The sequence below is a fragment of the Gorilla gorilla genome, chromosome 4 (assembly GCF_029281585.2).
Source record: "Gorilla gorilla gorilla isolate KB3781 chromosome 4, NHGRI_mGorGor1-v2.1_pri, whole genome shotgun sequence".
In the NCBI taxonomy this organism is placed as follows: Eukaryota; Metazoa; Chordata; class Mammalia; order Primates; family Hominidae; genus Gorilla; species Gorilla gorilla.
Genome location: NC_073228.2, coordinates 8,700,998 through 8,721,086, shown reverse-complemented (window position 1 = coordinate 8,721,086; position 20,089 = coordinate 8,700,998). Strand labels below are relative to the sequence as shown.

Sequence of the window (20,089 nt, the reverse complement as noted above, 5' to 3'; positions counted from 1 at the left end):
GCTTATTTTTACAGAGAGAGAGAGATTCATTAAACTTTGAGTTATACTTTATTTTTATTTTTTTATTTTTTTGAGATGGGGTCTTGCTCTGTCACCCAGGCTGGAGTACAGTGGCATGATCTTGGCTCATTGCAACCTCCACTACCAGGGCTCAAGTGATTCTCCCACCTCAGCCTCTCAAGTTGCTGGGACTACAGGTGCACACCAACAAGCCTGGCTAAGTTTTTTGATTTTTAGTAGCGATGAGGTCTTGCTATTTTGCCTAGGCTGGTCTCGAACTCCTGGCCTCAAGCAATCTGCCTGCCTTGGCTTCCCAAAGTGCTAGGATTACAGATGTGAGCCACCGTGCCTGGCCCATATTTTACTCAGTAGGAATCTTTGCTATTTGCTATGATTTTTAATTCTTCTTGCATGTTAATTTTGCTTCCCCAATGAGTATGTTAAATGTTCTTTAAAATCTTCCTGTAAAAAAATCATAAACATATTAAACAGCAGTTCTCTAATTGAATGTGCTAATTTGATAAATATTTGAGTGGATACCTACTATTTGCAAAGCTTCAAGGAATACAGTGGTGAGTAAGATAGTCTTTTTTTTTTTGCTCTGTCTCCCAGGCTGGAGTGCAGTGGTGTGATCTCAGCTCACTGTAACCTCCGCTTCCTGGGTTTCAAGTGATTCTCCTGCTTCAGCCTCCCAAGTAGCTTAGATTACAGAAGCACATTACCATTCTTGGCTAATTTTTGTATTTTTAGTAGACATAGTTTCACCATGTTGGCCAGGCTGGTCTCGAACTCCTGAGTTCAAGTGATCCCGCCTGTCTTGGCCTCCCAAAGTGCTGGGATTACAGGTGTGAGAGACTGCACTTGGCCAATAAGATAGTCTTTAATGTCAAGGAGTTTATGATTTTTTTCTTGGCGGAGGTGATAAGAAAATATGTAAAAACAATAAACATAGTTTACAGTAGTTGGCATCAAAGGAATGGGAAAGGGCTTTTTACCAAGCTTGTCTAGCTTGTGTACCGCAGGCTGCATGTGGGCCAACACAAATTCATAAACTCTCTTTAGACATTATGAGATTTTTTTTTTTTTTAGCTCACCAGTCATCATTAGTGTTAGTGTATCTTATGTGTGGCCCAGAAAGCCAAAAGATCAGACACCCCTGCACAGAGAAAGTAGCGCTTGAGATGAACTTGAAGGTTGAAATTAAACTTTGAGAGGTATTGTTGGCAGGCAGGAGATAGGAAGCAAATAACTGCATCGAGTTGGAGAAATTTGTTGGTCTTTGGGGAAAAGCAAGTAGTTCAGTCTGGCAGGAGTTGGAATAAGTGTTAGGCAATAATGGGAAATAGAGTTAGAAAAGCAAATTGTGAAATACTGTGTATCAGTCGGCTTAGGCAGTTAAACTGCAGTAACAAAGGACTCTCCAAATCACAGCAATACTACAAGGTTATTTCTCTCTTACATTACATTTCCCTTGTGGGTATCTGTAGCTCTGCTCCATGGCTCCTTTGTTCTGGGGTCAGGCTGCAGAAGCAGCTTCGATCTGGGTTATCATCAATTCTGGCCAAGGGAAAGAAAATATGGGAGAACTGTTCAATGGTTTTCGTAGTGTCCGCTTGACTGTGGCATATGTTACAGCTGTTCACGTTTCATTGGCCAAAGCAAGTCACTTGGCCATGCCTGCCATCCCTGGGAAAGGGGAAATATAATCCTCTTACAGGAAAGGACAAAAAATATATAAAACAATTTACCAAAAGCCTTGAAAGCCAATCTGAGTCTTTTGCATTTAAATCTTTAGATGGCTTGGAGCCATGGCAAGTTTCTGGACAAGATAATATGGCTTAGTAAAACAAACAAACAAAAACATCAGGGTGTTTGTTGTTGTTGTTGTTGTTGTTGTTGTTGTTGTTTGAGACAGAGTCTCGCTCTGTCACCCAGGCTGGAATGCAGTGGCGCGATCTCGGCTCACTTCAAGCTCCGCCTCCCGGGTTCACGCCATTCTCCTGCCTCAGCCTCCCGAGTAGCTGGGACCACAGGTGCCCGCCACCACGCCCGGCTAATTTTTTGTATTTTAGTAGAGACGGGGTTTCACCGTGTTAGCCAGGATGTTCTCGATCCCCTGACCTCATGATCCACCCGCCTCGGCCTCCCAAAGTGCTGGGATTACAGGCGTGAGCCACTGTGCCCAGCCCAGGGTGGTTTTTATGTTGTGTGTGTGTTTGTGTGTATGTGTGTGCATGTACATAAAAATTATTTAGGGTATTTATTATAAATGCGGGTTCCAGGATTCCAGAAGGTCTGATTCAGGGAGCTCAGGATTCTGCCCGGTAGCAAGCAGCCAGGTGGAGAGAATGTAGATTGTCCACAGACCTCATTTTATAAAACCCGGATCAAGGAATCAACGGAGAGTGCTCAGGCAAGTGTAGGTGAGATGGGGCAGTGAGTGTGGGAACGACAGGTAGGTCGTGAGTGCAGAGGCCCAGATGCAATGTTGGCACATGGTAAATGGCCAGTACGGAGGCAGATAGATAAGAGAGAACAGATGGAACTAGACTTACTCAAGGTGGGAGGCTATGGTGCAAACAGCCAGGAAACAGGGTAGTGGAAGGGGCAAATCTTGGGAGCTGAGATTAGGAATATCAGGGGATCTTGATCTTCCCTGAGGAGGAGGAGGCAAGCCTAGCTGGTGCAAGAAAAAGCTGAGAACTTGAGGAGAGCAGAGGCAATAAACAGGAAGTCGCAGGAAACTCAGTGCCTGTAAGCAGCTATGGAAAACTTGACTAAAAGCGGCCACATAAATTTGATTTTGTATTCGGCCAGAAGAGGGCACTACAGTAGCACATATGCTGATGTCTGGGCTCGGCCGCCCAAACTGAGTCATGCCAGCTCCTGTCCAGTAGGATTATTAACCCGACCCACAGTGCAGTATTTTGGGCGATTCATTTATTACTTTTATAGCTGTGAATCTTTTTAGAAGGAACTTTAAGGTTTCTATTTATTAAGGAATCTGGGGTTATTTTGTTTTGAACTGTGAATTCCTGTAGTCAAAAAGAAATTAATTCCACAGAGTTTAAGGGAATTATTACCCATTTATTGGCATCACTTGAGGCATGGAGAGGAGATTAGGACAGAGAGGAGAAAAGACCTAGAAGACAGAAAAGTGCATTTGAGGCATGACTTCTGGGAGTGTAATTGCTGAGCCCAAAAGGTTGGAATCTTACGGGTTTTGTTTGTTTGTTTGTTTTTGAGATAGAGTCTCGCTCTGTCGCCCAGGCTGGAGTGCAGTGGCTTGATCTCGGCTCACTGCAACCTCCACCTCCCAGGTTCAAGCGATTCTTCTGCCTCAGCCTCCTGAGTAGCTGAGATTACAGGCATGCGCCACCACGCCCAGCTAATTTTTGTATTTTTAGTAGAGACGGGGTTTCCCCGTTTGGCCAGGCTGGTCTTGAACTGCTGACCTCAAGTGATCCACCCGCCTCAGCCTCCCAAAGTGCTGGGATTACAGGCATGAGCCACCACGCCTGGCCTATTTTTATGACCAAATAATACTCCATTGTGTGGACAAACTACATTTTGTTGATCTATTCATTAGTTGTTGGATGTTCGGGTTGTTTCCACCTTTTGGCTATTATGAATAGTGCTGCTGCGAATGTTCGTGTTCAAGTTTTTGTGTGGACACGTTTTTATTTCTCCTGGATATATACCTGGGAGTAGAATTGCTGGATCGAATGGTAACTCAGTATTTAATGTTTTGAGGAACTGCCCAGCTGTTCTACAGTGGCTGCACCATTTTTCCTTTCCACCAGCAATGTATGAGTGTCTCAGTTTCTCTGCATCCTCAACAACATTTGTTATGCTCTGTTTTTTAGGGGCTTTCTTGTTTTCATACAGCCTTACTCGTAAGTCGAAGTGGTGTATCACTGTGATGTTTTGGTTTCGTTTTTATGGTCTATGCTTGATATAGTTACTCTTATGTGTCAACTTGACTGGGTGATGGGATACCCAGCTAGTTGGTTAAACCTTATTTCTGGTGTGTTTGTGAGGGTGTTCCCAGAAAAGATTAGCATTTGAATGGTTGGACTGAGTAAAGAAGATGGTCAACATGGGTGGGCATTATCAATCTACCGAGGGCCTGAATAAAACAAGAAGGCAGAGGAAGGTTGAATTAACTCTGCTTGACTACTGAGGTGGGACATCAATCTTCTCCAGCCCTCACCACTCCTGGTTCTCAGGCCTTAAGACCTGGACTAGAATCTACACTATTGATTCTCCACCTCTTGGACTTTGGGACACCACAGGCTTTCCTGGGGGTCCAGTTCACAGGTGGTTCACAGCGGGACTTAGCCTCCAGAATGATGTGATCCAATCAATATGTCTTTAATTTAATTTAATTTAATTTTACTTACATTCTGGGATATATGCATAGAACATGCAGGTTTGCTACGTAGGTATACATGTGCCACGGTGGTTTGCTGCACCTATCAACCTGTCATCTAGGTTTTAAGCCCCACATGCATTAGGTATTTCTCCTAATGCTCTCCCTCCCTTTTCCCCCCACCCCCAATAGGCCCTGGTGTGTGATGTTCCCCTCCCTGTGTCCATGTGTTCTTATTGTTCAACTCCCACTCATGAGTGAGACATGTGGTGTTTAGTTTTTTGTTCCTATGTTAGTTTGCTGAGAATGATGGTTTCCAGCTTTATCCATGACCCTCCAAAGACATGAACTCATTCTTTTTCATGGCTGCATAGTATTCCATGATATATATGTCTCACATTTTCTTTATCCAGTCTGTCATTGATGGGCATTTGGGTTGGTTCCGAGTCTTTACTATTGTAAATAGGGCTGCAGTAAACACACGTGTGCATGTGTCTTTATAGTAAAATGATTTATAGTATACCCAGTAATGGGATTGCTAGGTCAAACGGTATTTCTGGTTCTAGATGAGCCAATCAATAGCTTATAAACAAGCAAACAAATTCTACTGGTTCTATTTCTCTGGAGAACCCTGACTAACACAATGCTTTAATTATTTTTTTCTTACTGTGGTAAAATATGCAGCACATAAAAGTTATAATTTTAGCCTGTTGTTGTTGTTGTTGTGAGACAAAGTCTCACTCTTGCCCAGGCTGGAGTGCAGTGGTGCAGTCACAGCTCACTGCAGCCTCAACCTCCCAGGCTCAAGTGATCCTCCCACCTCAGCCTTCCGAATAGCTGGGACTACTGGCATGTACCACTACACCCAGCTAATTTTTTATTTTTTGTAGAGCTGGGTTCTCCCCATGTTGCCCAGGTTGGTCTTGAACTCCTGGGCTCAAGGAATCCTTTCACTTTGGCCTCCAAAAGAGCGGGGATTACAGGTGTGAACCACTGCACCTGGCCTATTTGAGGCATTTTTAATTGTACAGCTCAGCGGCCTTCATGACATTCATATTGTTCGCATCATGGTGGTTTTGGCTTGCATTTCCCTGATGATTAATGATGTTGGGCATCTTTTTCCTGGGCTTGCTGGCCATTTGTATATCCTCCTTGGAGAACTGTCTGTTCAAGATCTTTGCTCATGTTTGATTTGGGTTGTGTTTTTATTGTTGAGTTGTGACTATTCTTTATATATTATGGATACTTGTCTCAATTGTAACGGCAGGATTTTAGTTTATGGAGGTGACTGAATGATGATGTGGAGAGGCCAATGTTACTGAAAGAAGAGTTTTCTTACAGTTCCTGAGAGGAGGGGACATGCCACAACACGCAGGGCCACAGCAAAAGCATTAGGATGGTCAAGAGGCAAAAGATGAGTGAGAAGGCATAGGCCATAGCCCTTACTGGAGTTTCTGCAGGAAAGGCAAGGCAGGGCCGGGCCATCAGTTTAGGACTGGCTACTTTGAATAACATGGGTGAGCCTGGGCTATAGGGGGTGGTCTCTAGTTGCCTGGAACCTGGTCTTGGGATGATTTAGGATAAGGGAAGTATTGGTTTGGTGTGTGAGAGTTATATAGAAGGTAGGCGGAGGCACAGACTTGGATCAGCCTGTCTGCACACGAAAGGAGAATTCCAGGCAACTTGACGTATATTTGTAAAATTGTTTGATAATCCATTTCCATGTTTTTGGAAACAGTGAATCAAACGTGGACGGGAACAAGTCTCCCTCACTTGCCTCCTGCACCCAGCCTTGCCTCAGTGTGGGAATGCCCCATCCTTGGAGGGGAATGCCCCTTCTTGAAGGAGAGAGGTAAACACTTGTCTGCTGGCCTTGCAGTTACTAGATGCCAAATAGACATAAAGAATTTAAAGCCAGGTGCAGTGGCTCACGCCTGTAATCCCAGCACTTTGGGAGGCCAAGGCGGGCAGATCACTTGAGATCAAATCACTTGAGGTCAGGAGTTTGAGACCAGCCTGGTCAAAATGGTGAAACCCCATCCCTACTAAACATACAGAAATTAGCCAGGTGTGGTGGCGTGTGCCTGTAATCCCAGCTAATTGGGGGGCTGAGGTGGGAGAATGGCTTGAACATGGGAGGCGGAGGTTTCAGTGAGCTGAGATCGTGCCACTGCACTACCACCTGGGCAACAGAGCGAGACCCCATCTCAAAAAAAAAATCTGGGAAATCACAGGACAATATTAGACAGACCCTGAACAGATATATACAGTTGGCAAACATATTCTCTCATTCTGTGGGTTGTCATTTCACTTTTTTGATAGAGTTCTTCAATGCACAAAAGTTTAAAATTTTGTTGAAATTCATTTCATCTATGTTTTTCTCTTGTTGCTTGAGCTTCTGACACACACTGTGAGGGAGTCAGGATTCTCAGAACAAAGAACCCATTGCCAAATCTGAGATCATCAGGATTTATCCCTGTGTATTCTCTTACATGTAGGCTTTTGTTTCATTTTGAGTTAATTTTTTATACGGTATGAGGTAAGGATATATCTTATAAAAATTTTTATGTTATAAAGTGATAAGCCAAAGCCTACAAAGGACAGTCTGGTGATATTTATTGCAAATGTATATCTCTCCCAATTCTATTTCTAGGAATTTATTCCATAGATACAACGCAAAAGATATATGTATAAGGTAATTCACTGCAGCATTCTTTTTTTTTTAATAATAGTAAAGCATTGTAAACAGTCCACGTGTCCCTCAATAGAGGCTTTGAAATAAATTGTGCAAAGATAAAATACTATAGGGCTACAAAAAATGAATTTCTGTATGTGCTGCTTTGGAAAGCTCTCCAAAAATTATTGTTCAATGAAAAGAAAAACAAGGTTTAGAACAGAATGGTTTTTTGGTGTGTGAAACATTTGGGACAATAAGATACACATTTATTTTTGAAGTTTTTAGGTTTTTTTTTTTTTTTGAGACAGAGCCTGTGCTCTGTCACTCAAGCTGGAGTACAGTGGTGTGATCTCGGCTCACTGAAACCTCTGCCTCCTGGGTTCAAGTGATTCTCCTGCCTCAGCCTCCTGAGTAGCTAGGATTACAGGCACATGCCACCACACCTGGCTGATTTTTGTATTTTTAGTACAGAGGGGGTTTCCCTGTGTTGGTCAGGCTGGTTTCAAACTCCTGACCTCAAATGATCCCCCCTCCTCAGCCTCCCAAAGTGCTGGGATTACAGGCATGAGACACCAAGCCTGGCCTAAGTTTTAAAAAAAATTTAATTAAAAAATAATTGCATGTATTTATGGGATACAGTGTGATGCTTTGATACACATATACACTGGGGAATGATACAACCAGGCTAATTAGCATATCCATCACCTCCGATAGTTACCATTTCTTTGTGGTGAGAACATTGAAAATCCTCTCCTTCAGGTCTTTTCAAATACACAATACATTAATATTAACTATAGTCATCACGCGGTGCAATAGAGCACCAGAACTTAATCCTTCTAACTGATGATAACTTTGTACCCATTGACCAACCTCTCCCCTTTCCCTGCCCGCCCCTCCCTCCAGCCTCTGGTAACCATCATTCTACTCTCCACTTCTGTGAGTGTGACATTTTTAGAGTCCACACGTAAGTGAGGTCATGTAGAATTTTTGCTCTGTATATGCACATGTCTCTTGTACAAGTAAAGACGCTCTGCAAATTTTAAGACACCAAGGATGGGGCATTCCCACAGCGAGGCAGGCTCTGGGTGCAGGAGGTAAGTGAGGGAGTGTTGTTCCAGTCCAGATTTGATTCACTATTTCTGAAAACATGGAAATGCATTACCAAACAATTGGACAAATATACATTAAAATTTAAAAAGAACCTTCTGCAGAAAAGAAAGGAGCAATGGGGATAAAACAGCCACATGGTCATGGGTGTTGCACGTATAACATTTTGTTCCAGTTGAAGCTCCGTGTTTTCTTAGCCAGTTTTCTCGTGACTACTGATGTACTAAGTACAATCGCACCGGAGCTGGCCGACTCCGGGCTGTGGCCACGGATGTCAAATGACAGCCCTGGCCTCGTCCACACAGTAAAAAGCAGACCTCACAGGGGATCGTTTACCATCGAGGGGTCCAGACAGAAAGGCTGTTCTAGAACCCCTCTCACTTAAAGAGCACAAATCCGAATGAATACATTGTTTTATTGTTTTACCAGTAAGGTTCTTGACACTGATGACTTACCTTCCTATCCCCAGGAAACAGACGGTAAGTGTCCTTGAGAAGAATATCCCTTCACAGCAAATTCACATCTGTCCTTCAGCCTAGAGAGATCAGACAGAGATGAAGACCTCACCACTAAAGACCCACTCTCCTAGCTGTTTTGGAGAGGTCGCTCTTGTCTTTATAAACTTCTGAAGTTGTCTCTTGGCATATTTCCCTCCCCTCAAATCCTTATAAAAACAGGTGTGGCTAAAGCCTGTCTTTGCTGAAAGAACACTCTCTTCCTTAATAGAAAATTCTCTATTGAAAACTTATTTTCCCTGGCTGGGCGCAGTGGCTCACGCCTGTAATCTCATCACTTTGACAGGCCAAGGCGGGTGGATCACACAGTCAGGAGTTCGAGACAAGCCTGGCCAACATGGTGAAATCCTGTCTCTACTAAAAATACACAAATTAGCTGGGTGTGGTGGTGCATGCCTGTAATCCCAGCTACTTGGGAGGCTGAGGCAGGAGAATAGCTTGAACCAGGGATTTGGAGGTTGCGGTGAGCCGAGATCGTGCCACTGCACTCCAGCCTGGCGACAAAGTGAGACTCCATCTCAAAAAAAAAAAAAAAAGAAGAAAAGAAAGAAAGTAGTTTCCCTTTCTGGCTTCTGTGGTTAGCGGTGCAACAGTAGCAAAACTGGTCTCAGACATGTGAGTGGGAGGCAGGAAATCTGCAAAGTGACAATGGTCACCATGTGTACTTTTTACCCTTTCTGTGTGCTAGACCAGAGGCCCATGCTGGCGTGCCATTCTGACATGCACTGTGAGGGAGGTGACATTCTCAGAACAAATGCCGCATGTGTGGAAGATGGAGGAGCCCCGTGCCAAATTCCTTCTGTTTTTATCCTCCTTCCAGTAGGAGCCCCAGATATCAACTCCACAAATTTGAAACTGTGCCAGACCAGAGTGTGTAGAGAAGTGATTGGGGAACTGTGGGAGGGGGAGAAGATAATATTGGTATAATAAAATCAAATTCGGGGCTGGGCATAGTAGCTCATGCCTGTAATCCCAGCATTTTGGAAGGCCAAGGTGGGTGGATCACTTGAGGTCAGGGGTTCGAGACCAGCCTGACCAACATGGTGAAACCCTGTCTCTACAAAAAAATACAAAAATTAGCCAGGCGTAGTGGTGCCTACCTTTAGTCCCAGCTACTCTGGAGGCTAAGGTAGGAGAATGGCTTGAACCCAGGAGGTGGAGGTTGCAGTGAGCTGAGGTCGTGCCACTGCACTCCAGCCTAGGTGACAGAGTGAAACCCTGTCTCAACAAACAAACAAACACACACAAAAAAAAAAAAGAAAAAAGAAAAAATCAAACTTGAAAAAGAACTCCATTAAAAAGAAAAAAAACTGATTTTATAACTATAATAAAACTATGCTATAAATATAATAAAATGCCATGGAACATAACATATTTCTCCATTTATTTAGATCTTCACAAAACATTGTTTCGAAATTCTCAGTGTATGAGTCTTACACTTCTTTTGTTGATATTTTCCCAAGTGTTTTATTATTTTTTATTGTATTGTGAGTGCAATTTTTTCCTTAATATCATTTTAGATTGTTCATTGCTAGCATATAAAATACAATTGATTTTTTATATTGGTTTTATATCCTGCAACCTTCCTAAACTTACTCATTAGTTCTAGCAGGTTTTTTAAAATAGATTCCATCAGATTTTCTACACACATCTTCTGTGATTAAGGACAGTTTTATTTCTTTTTTCCCAGTCTGGATGCCTTTTATTATTTTTTTCCAGTCTATCCCTGGCTATAACTTTCAGTAAAATTTTCAATAGAAGTGTTAAGAATGGACATGCTTGTCTTGTTTCTGATCTCAGTCTTTCACCATCAAATATCACATAGATACAGGTTTCTTGAGAAAAGCTCTTTATAAGGTTGAAGAAGTTCTGCTTTTTTCTACTTTGTGGAAAGTTCTTTTTATTTTATCATGGATTTTGTCAAATGATTTTCCTATATCTGTTGAGATAATCATGCGATTTTTATTCTTTATTCTATTAGTATGGTATGTAATATTAATATATTTTAAGATGTTAATCTAACCTTACTTTCCTGGGGTAATTCCCACTTTGTCATGGTGGGTACTTAAAAATATATGTTTATGTATTCAGTTTGCTAGTATTATTTTTAAAGAGTTTTTGCATCTATTTTTATGAGAGATTTTAGTTGATAGTTTTTCCTACTTCTGATATCTTTGTATTGTGTTGGTATCTGGGTAATGATACTGGCCTCATCGAATGAGTTAGGAAATATTTCCTCCTCACCTATTGGTATCGGTTGAACTGTGCCCTCCTTCCCAAATGTATACGTTAAAATGCTAAGTGCCAGTGCCTCAGAATGTGCTCTTATTTGGAGATGAGGTTTCTATAGAGGTAATCAAGTTAAAATGAGGTCTTTAGGGTGGGTCCCAATCCAATACGACTGGTGTCCTTGTAAGAAGCGGAAATTTGGACACAGACACAGACAGAGGGGAGAGAATGTGAAGACAGGCGGAAGATGACTCTGCAAGCCAGTGAAAGAGGCCTGGAACAGACCCTTCCCTCACAGTCCTTGGAAGGAACCAACCTACCAACACCTTGGTCTTGGACTTGTAGCCTCTAGAACTGTGAGACAGTACATTTCCATAGTTTAAGCCACATAGTGCAGTACTTTGTGATGGCAGCCCTCATAAACAAATACACAGATTTTCTGAAGAGTTTGTATAGGATTGGCAAGATTGCTTCCTTAAATATTGGATACAATTGACCAGTAAAGTCATCTGGGCCTAGAGTTTTTTTTTGTGGGAAGATTTTAAGTTACTAATTCAATTTCTTATTTGTTATCAGTCTCCTCAGATTTTAAATTTCTGATTGAGTCAGTTTTGGTAATTTTTGTCTTTCTAGGAATTTATACATTTCATCTATGTTGTGTAATTTGCTGGCATAAAGCTGTTCATAGTATTCTCTTAAAATCCTTTCTGTAGGGTCAGTAGCTACATTCCCTTTTCATTCCTGATTTTCATAATTTATGTCTTATTTCTTTTTTTCTTTGTCAGTCTAGAGAAAATTTTATCAACTGTATTTCTCTTTTCAAATAATCAGCTTTTGACTTTCTTCCTTACTGTTTTTATTTTATTGATTTGTATTTTGATTGCTATTGTTTCCTTCAATTTACTTTGGGTTTAATTTGCCCTTCTTTTTCTACCTTTTGAAGTGAAAGATTAGATTATGGATTATAGATCTTTCTTCCTTCTAATTTAAGCATTTAAAGCTATAAACTTTCTTTTAGGCCTTGCATTAGCTACCCTCAGCGATTTCAGTGGTTTTGTTTTCATTCAGTTTGAAATGTTTTCTAATTAACCTTATGATTTTTTTTCTTTGACCCATGGTTATTAAATTATTTATTTATTTATTATTTTATTTTGGGGGGGGTGGTGTTTTGCTCTTATTGGCCAGACAGGAGTGCAATGGCACGACCTCGGCTCACTGCAGCATCCACTTCCCAGGTTCAAGTGATTCTCCTGCCTCAGCCTCCTGAGTAGCTGTGACTACAGGCGTGTGCCACCATGCCAGATAATTTTTGTATTTTTAGTAGATACGGGGTTTCACAGACGGAGTCTCATGCTGTCTTCCAGACTGGAGTGCAGTGGCTCAGTCTCAGCTCACTGCAACCTCTGCCTCCCAGTTCAAGTAATTCTCCTGCCTCAGGTTCCTGAGTAGCTGCGACTACAGGTGCGTGCCACCATGCTGGCTAATTTTTGTATTTTTAGTAGATATGGGGTTTCGCCATGTTGGCCAGGCTGGTCTCGAACTCCTCACCTCAGGTAATCTACCCTCCTCAGCCTCCCAAATTGTTGGAATTACAGGCATGAGCCACCGCTCCTGGCCTCCATGGTAATTTAGAAGTATGTTTTTCAGATGTTTGAGGGTTTACCAAATTTCTTTCTGTCGTTAATTTTCAATTTAGTTCCATCAGGGTTGGAGGACATACTTCAGATGACTTCAATCCTTTTAAGTTTATTGAGACTAGTTTCGTGATCCAGCAAAGGCTCTATCCTGGAAAATGTTCCATGTGGATGTGAAAGGACTGTATACCCTGCTGTTGGGTGGGAGCATTCTATATGTTAGCTGGGTAAAGTTGGTTGACAGTTGTGCAAGATTTATATATCCTTATTCATTTTATGCCTAGTCATTCTATCAGTTACTTAGAGAAGGGACTTAAAATTTCTAATTACAATTACTAAATTGTCCATTTCTCCTTTCCATTCTGTCAGTGTTTGCTGCATGTATGTGTTATTCAATGCCTATGTCTTTATAATTGTTTTATGTTTCTGATGTTTTGATACTTTTATCATTATGAAATATTGTTGCTATTTATCCCTACCAATATTTCTTGATTTAAATTCTATTTTTTTTCTGATATTAACATAAGTACTTCAACTCCCTTATGGTAACATTTTGTATGATTTACATATATTTTCTCCATTCTTTTTTTTTTTTGCACTGGTGCAATCTCAGCTCACTGCAACCTCCGCCTCCCACGTTCAAGCGATTCTCTTGCCTCAGCCTCCTGCCTCTTGAGTAGCTGAGATTACAAGTGTGCACCACCAGGCCCAGCTAATTTTTGTATTTTTAGTAGAGATGGGGTTTCACCATGTTGGCCAGGCTGGTCTCGAACTCCTGACTTCAAGCGATTCGCCCACCTGGTCCTCCCAAAGTGCTGGGATTACAGGCATGAGCCAGCTATATTTTCCCCATTCTTTTACTTTGTAACTACTTTTGTCTGAATTAAAAGTGCTTTTCTTGAAGACAGCTTATGTAGTCATGTGTCAATTAACGACAGGGATGTTTTGAGAAATGTACCTTTCCAGAAACCTAGATGGTATAGCCTGCTACACACCTAGACTATAGGGTATAACCTAGTGATCCTAGGCTACAAACCTGTACGGCATGTTACTTTACTCAACACTGCAGGAAATTGTAACATAATCATGACTATTTGTGTATATAAACATTTCTAAAGATAGAAGAGATAGAGTAAAAATATGATATAAAAGATAAAAAATGTAACACCTGTATAGAGCACTTCCCATGAATGGAGCTTGTAGGACTAAAGTTGCTTTGGATGAGTCAGTGAGTGAATGGTAATTGAATGTGAATGCCTAGGACATTACTGTACCCTACTGCAGACTTTATACACACTGTACACTTAGGCTACACTTAATTTATTAAAAATGGTTTTCTTTCTTCGATAATAAAATAACATTACATACTACAACTTTTTAAATTTATACCCTTTTATTTTTTTGAGGCAGAGTCTAGCTCTGTTGCCAAGCTGGAGTGCAGTGGTGTGATCTTGGCTCACTGCAGCCACTGCCTCCTGGGTTCAAGCGATTCTCCTGCCTCAGCCTCCTGAGTAGCTGGAATTACAGGCACGTGGCGCCACTCCCAGCTAATTTTTGTATTTTTAGTAGAGATGGGGTTTCACCATGTTGGCCAGGATAATCTCAATCTCCTGACCTTGTGATCTGCCCACCTCGGCCTCCCAAAGTGCAGGGATTACAGGCATGAGCCACCAAGCTTGGCTTTTATCCTTTTTAATATTTTAACTTTTTGACTTTTTTGCAATAACACTTAGCTTAAAGCATATATTGTACAGCTGTACAAAAGTATTTTCTTTCTTTATAGCCTTATTCAATTTTTATTTTTAAAATTTGTAATTTTTTTCCTACTTTTCAAACTTCTTTGTTAAAAACGAAGAGACAAACACACACATTAGTCTAGGGCTCTACAGGGAGGGTCAGGATCATCAATATCACTGTTTCCCACCTCCACATCTTGTCCCACTGGAAGGTCTTCAGGGTCAGTAACATGGACGGAGCTGTCACTTCCTATGACAGCAATAATTTCTTTGGGAATATCTCCTGAAGGACCTGCCTGAGGCTGCTCTACAGTTAAAAAATATAAGTAGGTGTACACTCTAAAATAGCAACAAAAAAAGGTATAGTACAGTGTATACATAAACCAGTAGCGTAGTGATTTATTATCTTTATCAAGCATTAGAGACTGCAACTATAATTATGTGGGCTATACTTTTATATGACTGGTAGTAGATTTGTTTACACCAGCTTCACCAGAGACTCATGAGTAATGCTTTGTGCTGCAGCGTTACCACAGATATGACATCACGAGGCAACAAATTTTTCAGCTTCTTTATAATCCTATGGGACCACCGTCCTATATGCGGCCTGTCATTGACTGAAATGTCATGGTGTAGCACACGACTGTATTGGACCGTGCTTTTTCGTACATGTTGATAATGACTGCCTTTTGATTGGAGTGTTTAATCCATTACATTTAATTTAATTGTTGATATCTTTGGATTTACATCTGCCATTTTACTATTTGTTTTTGTATGTCCCATGTCTTTTTTCCCCCCATCCTATTTTGCTGCCTTCTCTTGTGTTAAACACATCCTTTTTTTTTTTCTTAAGTGTGAGACATTTTAAGTCCTAGGTTATTTTATTAACTATTTTGAAATTTAATTTTCTTTGTGGTTACTCTAGGGATTATAATACATATCTTATCACAATCTACTTTAGCTTAATGCTGGGAATTTTGAAAAATATAACAACTTTGTTCTAATATAGCTCCATTTCCACATTCTTTGAGCCATTAATGCTATATTTATTATACTTATATATGCCATAAATCCGACAGAACAGTGATAGAGTGATTGCCTTATGCAGTCATATAATATTTAAACAAACATTTTAAACTATTTTATATTAACAAATGTATATATATATCATATGAACTTACATAATCTATAAATATATATTTAAACAGAACATTTAAAACAAACTCATATAAAAAAAGAGAAAAAAACCTGTTCATACAGCCCTTTATGCTAACCCACATATTTATCATTTCCATTGCTCTTCATTTCTTTCTGCGGATTCATTTTCTGGTACCATTTTCTTTCAACCTGAAAGTCTTCCTTTAGTATTTCTCATGGGACAGTTCTGCTAGCTACAGATTCTGTTTTTGTTCATCTTTCTTTTGAGCAGAATCTCGCTCTGTCACCCAGGCTGGAGTGCAGTGGCACGATCTTGGCTCACTGCAACCTCCACCTCCGGAGTTGAAGTGATTCTTGTGCCTCAGTCTGCAGAGTAGCTGGGACTATAGGTGACTGCCACCACGCCCAGCTAATTTTTGTATTTTTTGTAGAGATGGGGTTTCACCATGTTGGCCAGGCTGATCTCAAACTCCTGAGCTGAAGTGACCCATCCGCCTCGGCCTCCCAAAATGCTGGGATAACAGGCGTGAGCTGCTGTGCCCGGCCTGTTTTTGTATATCTTTGAATGAATTTATTTTAGCTTCTTTACATATATATATTTTTTATTATACTTTAAGTTATAGGGTACTTGTGCACAACATGCAGGTTTGTTACATATGTATACATGTGCCATGTTGGTGTGCTGCACCCATTAACTTGTCATTTAACATTAGGTATATCTCCCAATGCTATCCCTCCCCCCTCCCCCCACCCCACAACAGGCCCCAGTGTGTGATGTTCCCCTTCCTGTGTCCACGTGTTCTCATTGTTCAATTCCCACCTATGAGTGAGAACATGCGGTGTTTGGTTTTTTGTCCTTGCGATAGTTTGCTGAGAATGATGGTTTCCAGCTTCATCCATATCCCTACAAAGGACATGAACTCATCATTTTTTATGGCTGCATAGTATTCCATGGTGTACATGTGCCACATTTTCTTCATCCAGTCTATCATTGTTGGACATTTGGGTTGGTTCTAAGTCTTTGCTATTATGAATAGAGCCACAATAAACATACGTGTGCATGTGTCTTTATAGCAGCATGATTTATAGTCCTTTGGGTATATACCCAGTAATGGGATGGCTGGGTCAAATGGTTTTTCTAGTTCTAGATCCCTGAGGAATCGCCACACCAACTTCCACAATGGTTGAACTAGTTTACATTCCCACCAACAGTGTAAAAGTGTCCCTATTTCTCCACATCCTCTCCAGCACCTGTTGTTTCCTGACTTTTTAATGATTGCCATTCTAACTGGTGTGAGATGGTATCTCATTGTGGTTTTGATTTGCATTTCTCTGATGGCTAGTGATGATGAGCATTTTTTCATGTGTCTGTTGGCTGCATAAATGTCTTCTTTTCAGAAGTGTCTGTTCATATCCTTTGCTGACTTGTTGATGGGGTTTTTTTTTCTTGTAAATTTGTTTGAGTTCTTTGTAGATTCTGGATATTAGCACTTTGTCAGATGGGTAGATTGTAAAAATTTTATCCCATTCTGTAGGTTGCCTGTTCACTCTGATGGTAGTTTCTTTTGCTGTGCAGAAGCTCTTTAGTTTAATTAGATCCTATTTGTCAATTGTGGCTTTTGTTGCCATTGCTTTTGGTGTTTTAGGCATGTAGTCCTTGCCTATGCCTATGTCCTGAATGGTACTGCCTAGGTTTTCTACTAGGGTTTTTATGGTTTTAGGTCTAACATTTAAGTCTTTAATCCATCTTGAATTAATTTTTGTATAAGGTGTAAGGAAGGGATCCAGTTTCAGCTTTCTACATAAGGCTAGCCAGTTTTCCCAGCACTATTTGTTGAATAGGAAATCCTTTTCCCATTTCTTGTTTTTGTCAGGTTTGTCAAAGATCAGATAGTTGTAGATGTGTGGTATTATTTCTGAGGGCTCTGTTCTGTTCCATTGGTTTATATCTCTGTTTTGGTACCAGTACCATGCTGTTTTGGTTACTGTAGCCTTGTAGTGTAGTTTGAAGTCAGGTAGTGGGATGCATCCAGCTTTGTTCTTCTGGCTTAGGATTGACTTGGCAATGCAGGCTCTTTTTTGGTTCCATATAAAATTTAAAGTAGTTTTTTCCAAGTCTGTGAAGAAAATCATTGGTAGCTTGATGGGGATGGCATTGAATCTATAAATTACCTTGGGCAGTATGGCCATTTTCATAATGTTGATTCTTCCTATCCATGAGCATGGAATGTTCTTCCATTTGTTTGTATCCTCTTTTATTTCCTTGAGCAGTGGTTTGTAGTTCTTCTTGAAGAGGTCCTTCACATCCCTTGTAAGTTGGATTCCCAGGTATTTTATTTTCTTTGAAGCAATTGTGAATGGGAGTTCACTCATGATTTGGCTCTCTGTTTGTCTGTTATTGGTGTATAAGAATGCTTGTGATTTTTGCACATTGATTTTGTATCCTGAGACTTTGCTGAAGTTGCTTATCAGCTTAAGGAGATTTTGGGTTGAGACGATGGGGTTTTCTAGATATACAATCAAGTCATCTGCAAACAGGGACAATTTGACTTCCTCTTTTCCTAATTGAATACCTTTTATTTCTTTCTCCTGCCTGATTGCCCTGGCCAGAACTATGTTGACTAGGAGTGGTGAGAGAGGGCATCCCTGTCTTGTGCCAGTTTTCAAAGGGAATGCTTCCAGTTTTTACCCATTCAGTATGATATTGGCTGTGGGTTTGTCATAGATAGCTCTTATTATTTTGAGATACGTGCCATCAATACCTAATTTATTGAGCGTTTTTAGCATGAAGTGCTGTTGAATTTTGTCAAAGGCCTTTTCTGCATTTATTGAGATAATCATGTGGTTTTTGTCTTTGGTTCTGTTTATATGCTGGATTTTGCTGGACATATTGGTTGATACTGTTTTCTTTGAGTCTTTTGAATATGTTGTTCTACTGCCTTTTGGCCTCTATTGATTCTGATGGAAACTCAGCTGTTAAATATGTTGTTGTTCTTCTGTACATGGGAGTTATTTTTCTCTTACTGCATTCAAGATTTTTAAATTGTCTTTGGCTTTTAGCAATTTAACTATGATGTGCAAATCTCTTTGTGTTTTTCTTACCTAGGTTTGTGGGGCTTCTTGAACCTGCTGATTAATGTTTTTCAGCATAGTTGGGAGGTTTTCAGTGCATTATTTCTTCAAAAAAATTTTTTTTTAGCCTTTTTTCTGCTCTCCTCCCCTTCAGGACTCCTATTATATGTATGTTTGTGTGCTTGATGTTGTCCCAGAGGTCTCTGAGGCTCTGATCATTTTTCTCCAGCCTTTTTTTTCTGTGTTCTTCAGAAAGGATAATTTTTCTTTCTTTCTTTCTTTCTTTTTTTTGAGGTAGAGTTTTGCTCTTGTCGCCCACAATGCAGTGGCACTATCTTGGCTCACTGCAACCTCTGCCTCTTGTGTTCAAGTGATTCTCCTGCCTCAGCCTCCCAAGTAACTGGGATTACAGGCACCCGCCATCATGCCCGACTAATTTTTGTATTTTTAGTAGAGGTGGGGTTTCATCATTGTTGGCCAGGCTGGTCTCGAACTCCTGACCTCAGGTGATCCACCTGCCTCGGCCTCCCAAAGTGCAGGGATTACAGGTGTGAACCACCTCGCCTGGCTGCAGAAAGGATAATTTCTACTCATCTATCTATGTCTATACATGTGAGATGATAGAAGGAAATAATCAGTAAGTTCAGACTCTTGCTGTTCTTATATGACATTTGGGTAGATTTCATGAATAGACCCTTTGTAGTTTATTATTTGCTTTTGGTTGATTTCCAGTCCTAAAATGCTTGTTTAAACAATTTTATACTTTTTTTAAAATGAAATGCTTCATGAATTTGCGTGTCATCCTTGTGCAGGGGCCATGCTAATCTTCTCTGTATCATTCCAATTTTAGTTCACGTGCTGCTGAAGAAAGCAAAACAACTTTATACTTTTATATTTGTTTTGGCGGAGAGAGGATTTGTCCACCTTTTTAGGCTGCTCTAACTTGAAGTATCATCTCTGGTATGTTTATAGTTTTTTTAATGTTTACATTTTGGAGTTTTAATTTTGTTCATTCAGTAGCTTGAGATAGGGATCTAACTTTGTTTTTCTTCCAAATGAATAGATAATTTACCAAACAACTTCTGGCTGACTGACTGCATCCCCAGCTTCAGTCTGTTTGTGTATATAATTTTTGGTTGAGACTAATGTTTGAGCATGTGTGTGTATGTTGGTGCAGCTGTGGAAGAAAATGAATGGCACGTAGGTCCTCAAAATAAAATGAATCACCTCGAAATGTTAAGATAAAATGGAAGCATCTGTATGCAATGGGTGAGATTAATCTGTGGAAGACATCTCAGAGATGACCAGTGTTTAGACTGTTATTTGTGACGCTGTTGTGTCTGACTTCGAGCCATTCATGACTCTACATACTTGTTTTTTTTACATCCTGTCTACATCTTTTCCTGCATCTAATCTTAGTCCAACATTTTGATTTTAGCTTTTCTGCTATTTTTGTACACTTGGCAACAACGTGGGACCCTTATTTAAAAGAGCAAGTGGCCTTATAAAAGAGACCCCAGAAAGATTCCTCACCCCTTTTACCATGTGAAAACACAGAAAAAGACAGCCATCTATGATCCAGGAAGCAG

The 20,089-nt window shown here is 40.5% G+C and overlaps 1 non-coding gene across 1 annotated transcript; it reads right to left on the bottom strand.

The window, feature by feature from the left end:
* Positions 1 to 19,267: 19,267 nt before the first annotated feature.
* On the bottom strand, positions 19,268 to 19,374 carry LOC129534013 (U6 spliceosomal RNA). The gene has a single exon (XR_008680424.1). It is a non-coding gene; the product is annotated as a U6 spliceosomal RNA (small nuclear RNA).
* Positions 19,375 to 20,089: the final 715 nt, after the last annotated feature.